Raw genomic sequence first — 15,311 nt, 5'->3', positions numbered from 1 at the left:
TTTGTTCCGTTGTGCATAGGATTGCCATGAGTCTGGAGCCTACTCGACGGCAGCTGACAACAACAGCAAATATGTCCTTCCAAATGGACATATGCTAATTATCTACTTAAGAAAAATGCCTTCTTGCAAATTAACTTGCATATCAAACCCCTCTATGTGTCATTTCAGCTCTCCTGGGTCTCACTGATCTCTAGTCACTTACCCCAGCCCCAACTACCTCTGGCCAATTCCAGCCGATTTCACACAGGTACAATCCAACAGCATCACACCTCATGTCTGATCTTTCCATCTGATTCTGAGGTGACAGACGCTGCTTGGAATTGTGAGGGAATTCATGTCCTGTAGGGTGAATCTTGGACCACTGGGAGACTGGTGGCAGCAAATAAATTTGTTGCTTCTTCCCCTTGGAGGGACTGTCCCAAGTAGCATTCATTTATATGCTTCTCTGAAGACACTCCTCCAAGATGTGATACCACTTGGTGGTCAGCTTGGTAACATGTGTTCATACTGGCTCATTGGCTGATGCTCTTTCCCAGCATCACACCATTCTCCTTAGTCAGGCTCCCTAGAATAGCATTCTCTCATAAGATTATAGCACAAAAGCCTTTTCCCCAGGCTCTGTGTGTTTGGAGAACTCAAGCTAAGACAGTTTGGAACTTCTCACAAGAGAATGAGAAGAACTATAGGATTGTGTTGTGTCCTTTGAAACTATTTCTGGGACAAAAGCATCTCTCTGCTCTAAATCATACAGCACAAACACTGCCACATCTTTGTAAGCAAGGAGGGGCACTGTTGCAAAAAGGCAAATAACGTGTGGCTTACCTTTCTTTTCTTGCAGGGAGATTCTTACTTTTGGTCTCCCTCCAGGCTTGCATAGAACCCACTCTCCTAGAATCCAGTCCATTTACAACATGCCTTGTAGAAGGCCCTCACAATGAAAGGAGAGAGGTGACAGAAACTAAAATGAACATTTCAGGCCTCACTCCGGGCGTGACTGAAAAACCATGGCTATTGCCCCAGAAATGAAGCAGTCTAGGGAAAGAGTGGCTCAGAGCCAGTGCTAGAAATGAGCGGGTGTGCCTCGGGAGACAGGCTCCCAGCACCTTCCCTCAGTGAAAAAAATTAACACGTGTTTCCTTTCTCCCCTATTCTAGGAAAACCTGTCCAAGAGACAGAGAGAAACAGAAAGATAAAGGAAAAAAATAGCTATTTCAGAAATCCTTAGAAACTGAGTATCTGTACCGGCTGAATGAAATGTAGAGCTGAAATGTGTCTAAATAATCCAAGCCCCAAATATATTGGCCTTGAGTAAGTTTTCAAATAAAGGCACTAGATAATTATGTTCTTACTAACCAAAAGGTCAGCAGTTTGAATCTACCTCTCCTTGGAAACTTTATGGGGCAGTTCTACTCTGTCCTATAGGGTCGCTATGAGTCAGAATTGACTCAGTGCAATGGGTTTGGTTTTTAATGGGTTTATTGATATTGTCTATAGTAAAATCCTTATATTCTTAATAGTAGCATTATGCTACACATATTATTTTATAAGCCAGTTTTTCTTCCCTCAACATTTCATGGATCTGTTAAAATACTGTTGTTATTGTTCATTGGCCTCTGACTCATGGTGACCCCATGCACAACGGAATGAAACCCAAGAAAAACTAGCCAGTTCCATTCCCTAAACTTTTTGTACTTTGGACCAGAGAGAGTCAGGGCCTTTTCTTTCTGGTGACAGAAGCCATAAAGATAAAAATTCAGAAGGTATTGATATGATTCTTTTGCTCTTTTCAGAGAGAATGAAAGAGAGAGAATGAAGCTGACTCCCAAGAAAGAAGTGGTATCAAGAGTCAGGGGTAAATACTTGGAAGCATTTGAGTTCCTGGATCCATTTGTTCCTGAAGCCCTAATGCTTATCGGTTTTTCTTGTGATGTGCTTATTCAATCCTCCCTTGGACTCTGTGATTTAATAAATTCCCTTCTTAACTTGAACTGGATTGAATTCAAGATTTGTTTCTCTCATTTATAGCAAAATACTTCTTCCAAAGATAGGATCCAATGATAAAAGCCATTTAAAACAAAACTAAAAGCCATTTAAAAGGTTATCAACTCATTTATGGAAATATATGATTATTTTAATGGGACTCATCTTTGGAAGAAAATTGGACCCTGAAATCTGACTGAAAGGTTTCAGTCTTGTCCATCCAGCAAAGCCCACATGCTGTGTCTAAAGCATGAGGGCCCACCATCTGTTAATCAGAGGATAGCACTCCTTGCTCCCACACCCAGCCTGCTCAAGATGCATTTTATAGACCATTGTTTCAGACTGAGGAGAGACTTCTGACCTGACTCTGTGATGACAGGATGCATACCAACTGCTGCCATCACTGCCTGGCCACCCCCGGGAACGGCCCAGACTGGACTTTGGAGTGAGAAACATTCTCTCCTATACTTTCTGAAGTACTAGTCCTAGATGGGAGAGTTATGAGGCTGGAGGCTGGGACAGAGGTTATCTTTTGGCAGGGCCTCTAGACATGAGTCTGAGATAAGAATTTGGGGACATATGATTTATGGAGGGAGAGCTTTATTAGACATTCCCATAGATCCTTACAGAACAGGCCCCTCAGTTGTCATTACAACTCTGCTGCCCATTAGAGTAATTAAGTCCGTCTTGCTTCTGATGACGAAGTTTTGCCCTCTGATCTCTGATATTCTGGAATTCTAGAGGGTCAGTGAAAATGAGGGAAACCTTCTATGAGATGGGTTGACACACATAGTCACAACAATGGACTCAAATATACCAATGATCATAAAGATGGAGCAGGACCGGGCAACATTTCTTTCTGTCATACATAAAGTCACCATAAATCAGAGCCAATTTGACAGCAATTAACAACAATAATAAATTATTCATACTGCTGCTAGTTATCTCAGTTCTGTACCATATCTCCTACTGCCAATCCTAGTCTATAGAAGACAGCCACCACTGACTGCTCAATGATCCTGTGATACTGGTGATGTTCTCACCAGTACATTCTGTATTGCCTTGGTAAGCAGAATGTCCTTGGGATCCTTCCAGGTCCTGTGGCCCCATTGACATATAATACCTCCCTCTCCTTAGCATGCACATCACGTGCTGTAATTTGGTCCTCATTATTGGTCTGATGAACAGGAGAGAAGGTGGAGGCAGATCCTGAGGAAGGCCAGCATTTACAAGATTATAAGGCACCTGCCTCATGTGAAGTTTCTCCATAGTCTTGAACTAAGGGAGGTGGGGTGGGGAGAGGAGGTCTATATTCCAACAAGGCAGGGTAGGGAAGTTTTGCAGGCCCAGAAAGGTCAAGGAGATCTGGAAGTTCAAGTTGTTCAAGTAAGTCCACCTAGATATTCCCATCCTAATCTCAGGGCCCCACTCTTTCTCTATCAGGTCCTGACTTGGCCTAGGAGAGTTGCCTAGGCTGAGAATTTCAGTCTTTTTTGAAATTCTGCTCCTCTTCCAATTACGTCCTCTGCATGGTCCTCAACTGCTCTGCCTTCTAGTTGCAGCTGAAGAGGCCCTTTTAAATGCTTTGAAGGAGGCCCTTTGACTTCCATGCTTTACTTTAAATTGGTTATTGATTCTTCTCAGCTTGTCATTTTCTCTTTTCCAAGCATCAATAGTGGTCAACAGGATATCATCATTATAATTATCCTCATGCATTTTTCAAATGCTAGAGATAGTGCATGAATCAGAGAACTCTGTCCACCTGTATCCTGTACTAGTCCACCACAGGTGAACGTCTTAGCTTATCAAATTCACTGCTACCTCATGCCAGGGACTGACACTACTCCATCTACCATCAGTGACAGCATTCCTATTGCCAACTAGCTGTTGGGTGTTCCAACCCAGAATTTCACCCCAGGGAGCTGCTTCCCAGGGCCACGCTTGGTACCATCTCTCTTAGGTAGGTTCCTTGGCATCAGAGGCTGAGACAGGGATTCAGGTGATGTATTGAGGAGTGCCCTTTCAGTCTCCTTCTCTCTGCGATCACATGATTCCATATTGCTGCTTCTCTCTGAATATTTACTTAACTACAACCCCTTCCATTCTCTTATCTTTCCTCTTCCTCTTCTATTTTTCACTCTCATAGCAAATTACCTCTGTTCCTATGTGCACATAGACAAGAATGACAGTGGAAAACCAGTTTAAATCTCTTTAATTCAAGTAGCAAGCGGTCCTTTATAGTATCTCTATTTCCAATTCCAAATTAAGAAAACCTCTGATTGACCTAGCTGTGAGGAGAGCCAATCAGCTATGGCCCTTGGGTGATGAAAGGGCAATGAGGTATAGTAAAAACATGGCTTCTTAGGTCTATCTCTGTGCAGGGCTTGAACAAGTTTGTTTGAGTCTGACCCCCTGCTGAGAATTTGCATTTCCACCCTAGATATACTGAATCCAAATCTACATTTTAATAAGATCCCCAGGTGATTCTTATGGATCCAAAGGTGATTCTTATGTATACATGAGAATTTGCATTTCTACCAAGTTCCCAGGCAATGCTACTGTTTCTGGTTAGGGACCAATTCTGAGAACAACTAGTAGAGCAGTGATTTTCAAAATTTATCATACATAAGAATCACCTGGGGATTTGTTAAAATGTAGATTTGGATTCAGTATATCTGGGGTGGAAATACAAATTCTCAGCAGGGTTTTGAACTAGAACAAACCCATTCAAAGCCCTAGATAAGACCTATGAGCAGCAGTATGGCCTGGCATGAAGACTACTAGAATGGAAGCTCAATGCAGGCAGAAATTTTGTCTATTTTGTTCAGTAATGTATTCCCAGCACTTACACACTCAAATAGGTCAGAGTATTTTCAATAAAATTTCTATAATAAATGAGTGAATAAATGCTTGATGTCAGAAAGATATGTTTTGCAGCTCTAGATTCACATATTGGATTCTGGCTCAGTTTTTTCATCTATAAAATGGGATGATAATAGAACTTATTTTACTGGGTTATTGTGAGAGTTAAGTATTGACTCTATTAACCACAATTTCAAGCACATAGTAAATATTCAGTAAATGATAGCTATTATTAAGTTAGGGTCATGCCAGGACACAATAATGAAATCTTGGCAATGGATGCTACAGTGAAAAAAACCATAGAATGTGAGGTAAGTAACACTTTCCCTAGAGGAAAATGCATTTTCCTTTTTAGGAGAATGGGGATAAGAATGCAGATGAGTAATTAGGCTAGAACCAAAAGTAGTCATCACTGCAAAAGCAGATCCTCCCAGTTGGTTGGGAAAAAATAAAATAACTAAAAACAACAGTAACAGTGGCAACAACAAAATGTTAGCATAAAATCTCTTCTGACAGTGCTGCCTCTTGAGAACCAGTGGTCTTTGCCCTGTCTTCTCTAATGAAACTGTTATATGTTCATGTAGAACTGATTTGTGGAAGGCAGAAATGCACTTTGGATGCAATGTCTACACTGTTGTAGATAGGAGAACTTCAGTCTACAGACAAGAAAGAGTCTTTAATTTTGAGCTAATAGCTGATGGAATAAAGACTGTGTCTAACTCTCTTCCACCTGCTTTTTTTCTCCCCTTTTCCCCACCCCTTGCAAACAGCACAGATGGGGAGGAGAGCAGCAGACGATTCAAACTGGTACATTACGTGGGCACAAACAAGTTAGGGAAAAACATCTTTGCATAGTGAGAAAAATTCCACTCCTTTCTTGGACAATTTCTGAAGTATTGGAAACCATGGCAACTAATATAAATGTGGTCAGTGCATTGTAAATTCTCAGTCTGAAACAATAAAAAACAAACTTAATCTGTTAAAAAAAAAAAGGTTAAAAATAAACATAACTTGGACAACAGATTTCAACAAGCTTCTATTCCCCCTGATGAAAACTTATGAAAATTGGGCATTTTGAAAGAGAAAGAGCTATTTAGATCTAGTTCATTTAAATATACATGCGTATATAACATATACTATGTATGTTACTCATGTATGTATAATATATTATACGTTATATTATTTATGCATATGTATATATTATATACATAAATACATATGCCCAATGCCAAGTATATTCCTGAAACATAGTATTGTTGAATAATAAAAATTATATGTTAATAAGCCTGTATGTAATCTGTAATTATTATCATTCAACAAAATGTATCAGGAAAAACTTCGCAGTGAGAATATAGTGATGCACAAACAAACATGGTTCCTGATCTCTTAGTGTATATAGACTAGTGGGGAAACATAGACATTAGTCGCATAACCAGCGAAATGAAGACATGACTACAAAAAGTTCTAAGTTCAGTGAAGAGAAAGTGAATAGTAACATGAGTAAGTACGACCGGGGATCTAATTTAGATAGGGGGAAATTGTTTAGAAAAATAAGGTACTAGCTTTTTGCTGCATGAAAAATCATTGTGTGCATTGCTTTGGATGTAATCTGAAGAAAAAGATATTCAGTTAGAAGACTGAGAAGATAGACTGATCCCTGGCTGGCCCTTATTAGAGAAGGCAAACAGAGGAATCAATTACTTCTATTAGAGGTAGGAGAAAAGTCACATGAAGGCTGTATTGCAGTATGGAAAACTCACGCTTGGAAAACATCATCAGAAGCATTTGACAATGGAACAAGTCAAAATGGAATCCAGAGGTGGAGGCAGGAAGAAAAGTGATTTGAAGAAATTATCATTATTAATTTTTTCTCAGATCATGGCAAGTCACTTCATGAAACACTGCTCCAATATGTCAGGTGGACCCATGGGCTAATTAATTAAAATGCCCTGCCATCTTGCTTTTTTCTATCTTGGTTTTAGATCCCAAAGCCCACTGTAAACTTTAATCAAAATTTGTCTCTCACTAGGGGGCATTATTAAATGCATTTTAAAAAATGAAACAAGTGATTTTCCCTGGGTCATTCAACAAGAGATGTTGATTGGCCCAGGAATAGAGCTTATATATTTGGACATTTGTGTATTAACTAAGACCACCTTCCCTGCCTACATTGGAAACTGAAAACTTAATGCTGGCTTGAAAAAGAAAATAAAAACAGTGATAAAACCATACACTTGAGAAATTACTTTCAAATTATGTTGAGTTTTCCACATCCTGAAACAGCCTGTTTTCTACCTTTAATAAGTTTGAGTTTGCTGTGCTCAGCATAATTGGACACAGCTGCCTGCATTTTCTGCCCGGGTGTGCAGAAAAATGGAGTTATTATTAGAGCTTGATACAGCAACCTGCCTGGCCAATGTAAATCTTCAGATTCAATTATTTATTGGTTGTGAATTTTCCATTGTAAGGGCACCTAGGAAGTCTCTTCACTAATAGGGGTCTGGAGAAGAAGACTGAAAAGTACCCAGTATCCAATGAGAAAATCAATTGGTTGACCCATCCATAAAGTCAGAGCCAACAATAGAGACATCAGACCACAAAAAATTGGGCTGTCCTCAAAATCAGTAACTGCAGGCAGCAATTTCTGGGACTTGCAAGTGACACTCGTGATGCTTTAAGTTAGAAGCCTTTATAAATACATTGCTTCCATGGAGGAGTAGGTTTGAAATCAGTCTTGGTTTAGGTTTACCCAGAAACATACTTTAAGACAAGAATTTGAGTACTAGTAGTTTATGTGGGAGGTGCAGGGAAATTTAGTCAGGGCTTTGGACCTGTTCTTGTTCATTTGACCCCCTGCTGATAATTTGTATTTCCACCCCAAACATACTGAATCAGAATCTACAGTTTAAGAAGATCCCCAGGTGATTCTTATGGATTTTATGGATTTTTATGTATACATAAGGATCGCCTGGGGACCTTGTTAAAATGTAGTATATATGGGGGTGGAAATGCAAATTCTCAGCAGGTGGTCAGACCGAATGCACCAGCTCAAAACCTTGACTCCAGCAGGGAAGAGGAGTAGTAGAGGGAAGGCAAGGCAATCAATAAAGGCGGCATCATTAAGCTTGCTGCTCCAGTGAGAAAATGATCTGATGTCTGTATTGTTGGCTCTGACATTACGGATGGATAAACCAATTAAATTTCTGTTTGGCTACTGGGTGTTTAACCTGATGGGGAAATTCTGGGGTATTATGTTAAAAGACATGTGCCCGAATTATCCTATCCAAGGGAAAAGGGAGATAGGGCATTTATACACCAGTTCCTGAGGGCTGCTCCCAGGGATGTTAATTTCTTGGAATTTCTAGTCTACCATAAGCAGTAGAGTTCTCTTCAGTGACTTTGGAGAAATCATTCAGACAAAGAGATGCAGATATTGAGAGTGGAAGTGGGCTAGAACACCAAAAGTTTAGAAGGATATGATTGAGACAATAAGAGAGACTGCTTCAAAATTCTTCTGAGTTATGGATATTCCATACAAGGAGAATTTGGAGGCTAAAATGCCAGCTCCACCAAGTTAGTAATGACTACCAGCAGTACTATTTTGATGAGGACTCTGAGGCAGATGGGGAAGGATTCTGTAACCCATTAAAGATGCTTGTCATGGGCAAGGCAGGATAGAAAGTCAGCACATAAGCCACATATTTGCCATCCTTGATCCGGATGAAAACTGCAAAGCAAACTGTTGCCATCGAGTCAATTCTGACTCAAAGCAACCTTATAGGACAGAGTAGAACTGCCCCATAGGTTTTCCAAGGGTGTAACTTTTTATGGAAGCAGACTGCCACATTTTTCTCCCATGGAGTAGCTGGTGGGTTTGAACTGTGACCTTTTGGTTAGCAGCTGAGTGCTTAACCACTGTGCCCCCAGGGCTCTTAATCTAGATCAGGGGTCGGCAAACTTTTTCTGTAAAGGGCCAGATAGTAAATATTTTAAATGTGGCGAGCAACATATAGCTTCTGTCACCTACTCTTATACGTTTTGTTTGTTTGTTTGAAGAATCCTTTAAACATATAAAAATCATTCTTAGCTTGTAAGCTATACTAAAACAGTCTTCTGGCTGGATTTGGCCCATAGGACATAGTTTGCCTTCTCCAAAATCAAGTACTTAGTGGTCCATCAATCACGTATTGTTTAGTGGGTGATTAGGCCCTTATTAACCCAGAACACATGAAACTATAACAAAAAATCCAAAGTCAATAGCACATAATCACCACATGTCTGTCAGTCTGTGAAACTGTGGTCTTGCATATTGCTGCAATACTGGAAGCTTTGCTGCTGGTATTCAAATACCAGCAGGGTCACCCTTGACGGACAAGTTTCAGCAGAGCTTCCAGAATAAGACAGACTAGGAAGAAGGACCTGGCTGTCTACTTATGAAAAGAAAAACGAAAAAAAAATTAGCCTGTGAAAAACCTTATGAATAGCAGCAGAACTTTGTCTGACGTAGTGCCGGAAGATGAGCCCCTCAGGTTGACAGGCACTCAAAAGACACCTGAGGAAGAGCTGCCTCCTCAAAGCAGAGTCGACTGTAATGATGTGAATGGAGTCAAGCTTTCAGGACCTTGATTTGCTGATGTGGCATGACTCAAAATGAGAAGAAACAGCTGCAAACATCCATTAGTAATCACAACATGGAATGTATGAAGTACGAATCTAGAAAAATTGGAAGTCATCAAAAATGAAATGGAATGCATAAACATTAATATCCTAGGCATTAGTGAGCTAAAATGGACTGGTATCGGCCATTTTAAATCAGATAATCAGATGGTCTACTATGCCAGAATGAAAAATTGAAGAGAAACGTCATTTCATTCATTGTCAAAAAAAAAAAAATTTTCAAGCTCTATCTTGAAGTACAATGCTGTCAGTGATAGGATAATATCCACATGCCTTCAAGGAAGATCAGTTAATATGACTATTATTCAGATCTACGCACCAACCACTAAGGCCAAAGATGAAGAAATTTTTTATTTTTACCAACTTTACTGCAGTCTGAAATTGATCAAACATGCAATCAAGATGCATTGATAATTATTGGTTGTTTTAGGCTGGGGTCTCTAGAGAAGCAAAACTGGTAAAGCATATAAATATATATACAGAGAGAGATTTATATCAAGGAAATAGCTCACGAGGTTGTACAGGCTGGAACGTCCCAAGTCTGTGGGTCAGGATAGAGGCTTCTCCTGTTTCACGTAGATGCAGGGGCTTGCAAACTCAAGATCAGTAGGTTAGAGAGCAGGGCTCTTGCTCACAAGTTGCGAAGATCGACAAATCCCAAGACAGGCAGGCGCGACCACAGGTAAGACGCTAGCTCAAGTCCCAAGAGCTGGACCTCAGATGAACAGGAGCCAGCTTCAGGATCCAGAACAAGCAAAAGCCCTAGAGCCTTGCCAGAATGTCCACATATATTTGGATGCAGGCCAAACACCCAAGGGAACTCCCTTTCAACTGATTGGCTACTCACAGCAGATCTCATCATGGGGGTGATCACATACCAAATTACAACAGGGAAGTGATCACAACATTAAACGACTGCCAAAACACTGAGAATCATGGCCCAGCCAAGTTGACACACAATCTTAACCATCACACTGGCTATTGGAATGCAAAAGTTGCAAAAAATTAAGAAAGATTGGTAGTTGGAAAATACGGTCTTGGTGATAGAAATGACGCTGGAGATCACATTATAGAATTTTGCAAGACCAATGACTTCTTCATCACAAATGCCTTTTTTCAACAACATAAATGTTGACTATACATGTGGACCTCGCCAGATGAAATACACAGGAGTCAAATCGACTACACCTGTGGAAAGAGACAATGAAAAAGCTTAGTATCATTAGTCAGAACAAGGCCAGCGGCTGACTGCAGAACAGACCATTATGCTCATATGCAGTTCAAGTTGAAGATGAAGAAAATTAGAACAAGTTCACAAGAGTCAAAGTACGACCTTGAGTATATCCCATCTGAATTTAGAGACTATCTCAAGAACAGATTTGACGCATTGAACACCAGCGACTGGAAACCAGACAAGTTATGGAATGACATCATACATGAAGAAAGCAAGAGTTCATTGAAAACAGGAAAGAAAGAAAAGACCAAAATGGATGTCAGAAGAGACTCTGAAACTTGCTCTTGAACATAAAGTACCTAAAGCTAAAGGAAGAAATGATGAAGTAAAAGAGCTGAACAGAAGATTTCAAAGGGCAGCTAGAGAACACAAAGTACAGTATTATAATAGCATGTGTAAAGACCTGGAGACAGAAAACCCAAAGGGAAGAGCACATTCAACATTTCTTCAACTGAAAGAACTGAAGAAAAATTTCAAGCCTCAAGTTGCAATATTGAAGGATTCTACGGAGAAAATACTAAACGACACAGGAAGTGTCAAAAGAAGATGAAAGGAATACACAGAGTCACTATACCTAAACTAATTGGTCAACGATGAACCATTTCAGGAGGTAGTAAATGATCAAGAACCAGTGGTACTGAAGGAAGAGATCCAACCTGCACTGAAGGTGTTATTGAAAAACAAGGCTCTAGGAACTGACGGAATACCAATCAAGATGTTTCAATAAACAGATGCAGTGCTGGAAGTGTTCGCTCATCTATGTCAAGAAATTTGGAAGACAGCTACCTGGCCAGTCAACTGGAAGAGATCCATATTTGTACCTATTCCAAAGTAAGGTGATCCAACAGAAGGCGGAAATTATAGAACAATATCATTAATATCACACACAAGTAAAATTTGGCTGAAGATTATTCAAAAGCAGTTGCAGCAGTACATCGACAGGGAACTGCCAGAAATTCAAGCTGGATTCAGAAGACGATGTGGAACAAGAGATATCATAGCTGATGTCAGATGGATCATGGCTGAAAGTAGAGTATACCAGAAAGATGTTTACTTTTGTTTTATTCATTATGCAAAGGCATTCAACTATGTGAATCATGACAAATTATGGATAACATTGAGAAGAATGGGAATTCCAGAACACTTAATTGTGCTCATGAGGAACCTGTACTTAGACCAAGAGGCAGTCGTTCAAACAGAACAAGGGAATCTGCGTGGTTTAAAGTCAAGAAAGGTGTGTGTCACGGTTGTATTCCTTCACCATACTTATTCAATCTGTATGCTGAGCAAATAATCCCAGAATCTGGGCTATATGAAGAACGTGGCAGCAGGATTGGAAGACTCATTAACAACCTGCGTTATGCAGATGACACAACCTTGCTCTCTGAAAGTGAAGAGGACTTGAAGCACTTACTGATGAAGATCAAAGACCACAGCCTTCAGTATGGATTCCACCTTAACATAAAGAAAACAAAAATCCTCACAACTAGACTAATAAGCAACATCATGATAAATGGAGAAAAGATCGAAGTTGTCAAGAATTTCATTTTACTTGGATCCACAATCAACACCCATGGAAGCAGCAGTCTAGAAATCAAAAGACGTGTTGCTTTGGGCAAATATGTTGCAAAAGACCTCCTTAAAGTGTTAAAAAGCAAAGGATGTTTCTTTAAGGATGAAGGTGCACCTGACCCAAGCCATGGTGTTTTCAATAGCCTCGTATTCATGTGAAAGCTGGACAATGAATACGGAAGACTGAAGAAGAATCAATACCTTTGTTGACGAAGAGTATTGAATATATCATGGACTGCCAGAAGAACAAACAAATCTGTCTTGGAAGAAGTACAGCCAGAATGCTCCTTAAAAGTGAGGATGGCAAGACTTTGTCTCACATACTTTGGACACGTTATCAGGAGGGACCAGTTCCTGGAGAAGGACATCATGCTTGGTACAGAGTCAGCAAAAGATAGGAAGCCTCTCAATGAGATAGATTGTCACAGTGGCTGCAATAATAGGATCCAGCATAACAACGATTGTGAGGATGGCACAGGACTGGGCAGTGTTTCGTTCTGTTGTGCATAGGGTCACTATGAGTCAGAACCAACTTGATGACACCTAATGACAACAAGAACATGACACATAAAGTGTAAGTTTGAGCCCTCAAAGAGTCTAGAGGAAAGAGAGGTAAATGTGGGTTGAAATAATAAAGGTTTTATTATTTTTCCCAGGAAAAGAAAAGGTCACTCATTTTATATTAATTTAACAAATACAAATTGAGCCCCTAAATTGCGTCAGAGACCACGTTAATGGAGTTTTGACAAAAGTCAAAGAAATGGAAATGAATGTAGTGTGTTTCTAGCGTAGGTATTCATTTGTTTACTCATTAATTGAGCAAATATATTTTGAGCTTGTAGTATGTTCTAGGCACTTCAGCAATGAGTACAATGAGTAGCATAAAGGATATCTATAAAGAAGCAGTGGAAAATAATTTTGGAGAGCTAGGTGTGAGAAGGGCAGTGAGCAGAAATGGGCTACTGAAGTCCTTGATATTTGACAGCAAAGATATTAAGATTGCACTAAATCTCATTGAAACTTTTCTTACTGGGAGAAAATTTTAAACTGTTTTACTCTGACGCATGAGGAAGACAGCTGTGGTTATAAGAATGAGATAAAATCTGCAGCCAGAAGAGTAGAACTCAAATTTAAGCTCCTTTTTCTCCATGCACCTTGGGGAAAGTGACTGAGCTGAACAGTGTTTTTTCCTCTATAAAATGGGAATGATACTAGCATCTACGTTGTGAGTGTGGACTTAAGTCATAGCACAATATCTAGCATATATTATGGATTCAAATATATCTAAATGAACAAAATAAAGTTTCAAAAATTACATAAATGATATGTTAATATAGCTCTTAGCATTGAAGAAATATTAGTTAACATTATGACGACATGTATTTATCACATTATATATAATATATAACTACATTATATGTAATTACTATGCATATTACTGCATTACATATATGTATGTATACATGTGTATGTGTTTATATATATACATATGCACACATATATATGTAGTATATATATATTTAAAGGAAGAATTGAGAGTAATGGCTGCTGGTGGATGTGGTGAGGAAGAGATAGAGATAGGAAGAGGTAGGAGATAACATGTATATTCTAGTGCATGCAAGGCACAATATCAATCTTCACATATCACATGTCTGTGAAATGTGCATTCCAATTTCCATTTTACAGATAATTTGTGTAAGGTTTTTTCCCACTAGTTTATAGGCTTCATAAGATCTGGGATCATGTCTGCCTTTTTTACTTCTGTATTATCAGCATCTAAGAAAGTGCTTGGCACACAGATCTTGGTTAATAATTTTTCAATGAATGAAATGTTCAAAAAGTAAGTTTAGCTCAGATAACACGTCAAAATTGCAGCTAATCATATGCCTTAACATTAGCAGCATTTATTGCCTTTTATGTGTCCAGAATTTATAAATCTGGTTTTAGTGATACCTACAACATGGAGGGACAAACTGATATCCTCAGTATGTAATGTGGTATACAGCGGAATATGATCAAGGAAATGTATTACGGCTCAAGAAGAGAGCCTGAGCTAACATGAGTTATTCTTGAATTTATGCAAGTCCTCAACAAATCTAGGTGTAGAGAGAGAGAGATGGACAAGATAGCTGGCTAGTGCACCCAGTTATGTAAGGAATAAAACCTCAGTACAGCTCACACCTAGTTGCTAATAATCAGAGAGGGAGCTACATGGTTGCCATGGCTTGTTGGGCAAGAAGCCAAGAACAATATGCAACCCACTGAGCTCAGCAGAATATAAACAAGAGATTCCATATCCTTGTGGCTTTTCTGGAAGCAAGGAGATATCCAACACGAGAACCCTTTAAACTCTTCAGGCAGCTTAATGTGCAGCACCCTCTGGTGTTGGGTGTGCGATATATGACATATTTGATTGGTTCAACTAAACAGCCCTGGAGTGTTGTTATATATACTTAGAAAGCAAGTGGCCTCTGGAGATGGGAGAGGTGTTTATTTAAATATGACTAAAATGCATTTTTCTGGTTATTTTTGTTGTGTAAAACAAAAATCATTTGTTACATGCTCAGATTCAACCATCTGTATTCTCAAAAATATAGACAGGGCGAAGTGGAGATGATTTTTTTCTGCTCCACAGTATTTGGGGTCTCAGATGGGATCATTAAAATGTCTGGGAGTCACTCGAACGCCTGGGTTGAAATCATCTGAAGATAAGGCTTCTTCATTTAAATGTCTGCGTTCTGAACTGGGATGACTTGAAAGCTGGCCTCAGCTGAAACTGTTAACCACAGTTGCCTACACATGGCCTTTCCATATGGCTTGGACTCTTGGGCTTCCTCACAGCATGGCATCGTCAGGTTACTTATATTACTTTCATGAAAGTTTCGGACTATAAGAACAGGTGTTCCAGACACAAGGTGGAAGCTGCAAAGCCATTTATAACTCAGTTTTGGAAGCCACATAGCATCACTTTCACCATATTTCCCAG

Source organism: Trichechus manatus, unplaced genomic scaffold (assembly GCF_000243295.1).
Source record: "Trichechus manatus latirostris isolate Lorelei unplaced genomic scaffold, TriManLat1.0 scaffold00080, whole genome shotgun sequence".
NCBI lineage: Eukaryota > Metazoa > Chordata > Mammalia > Sirenia > Trichechidae > Trichechus > Trichechus manatus.
Note: the sequence above shows the minus strand (reverse complement) of the source record.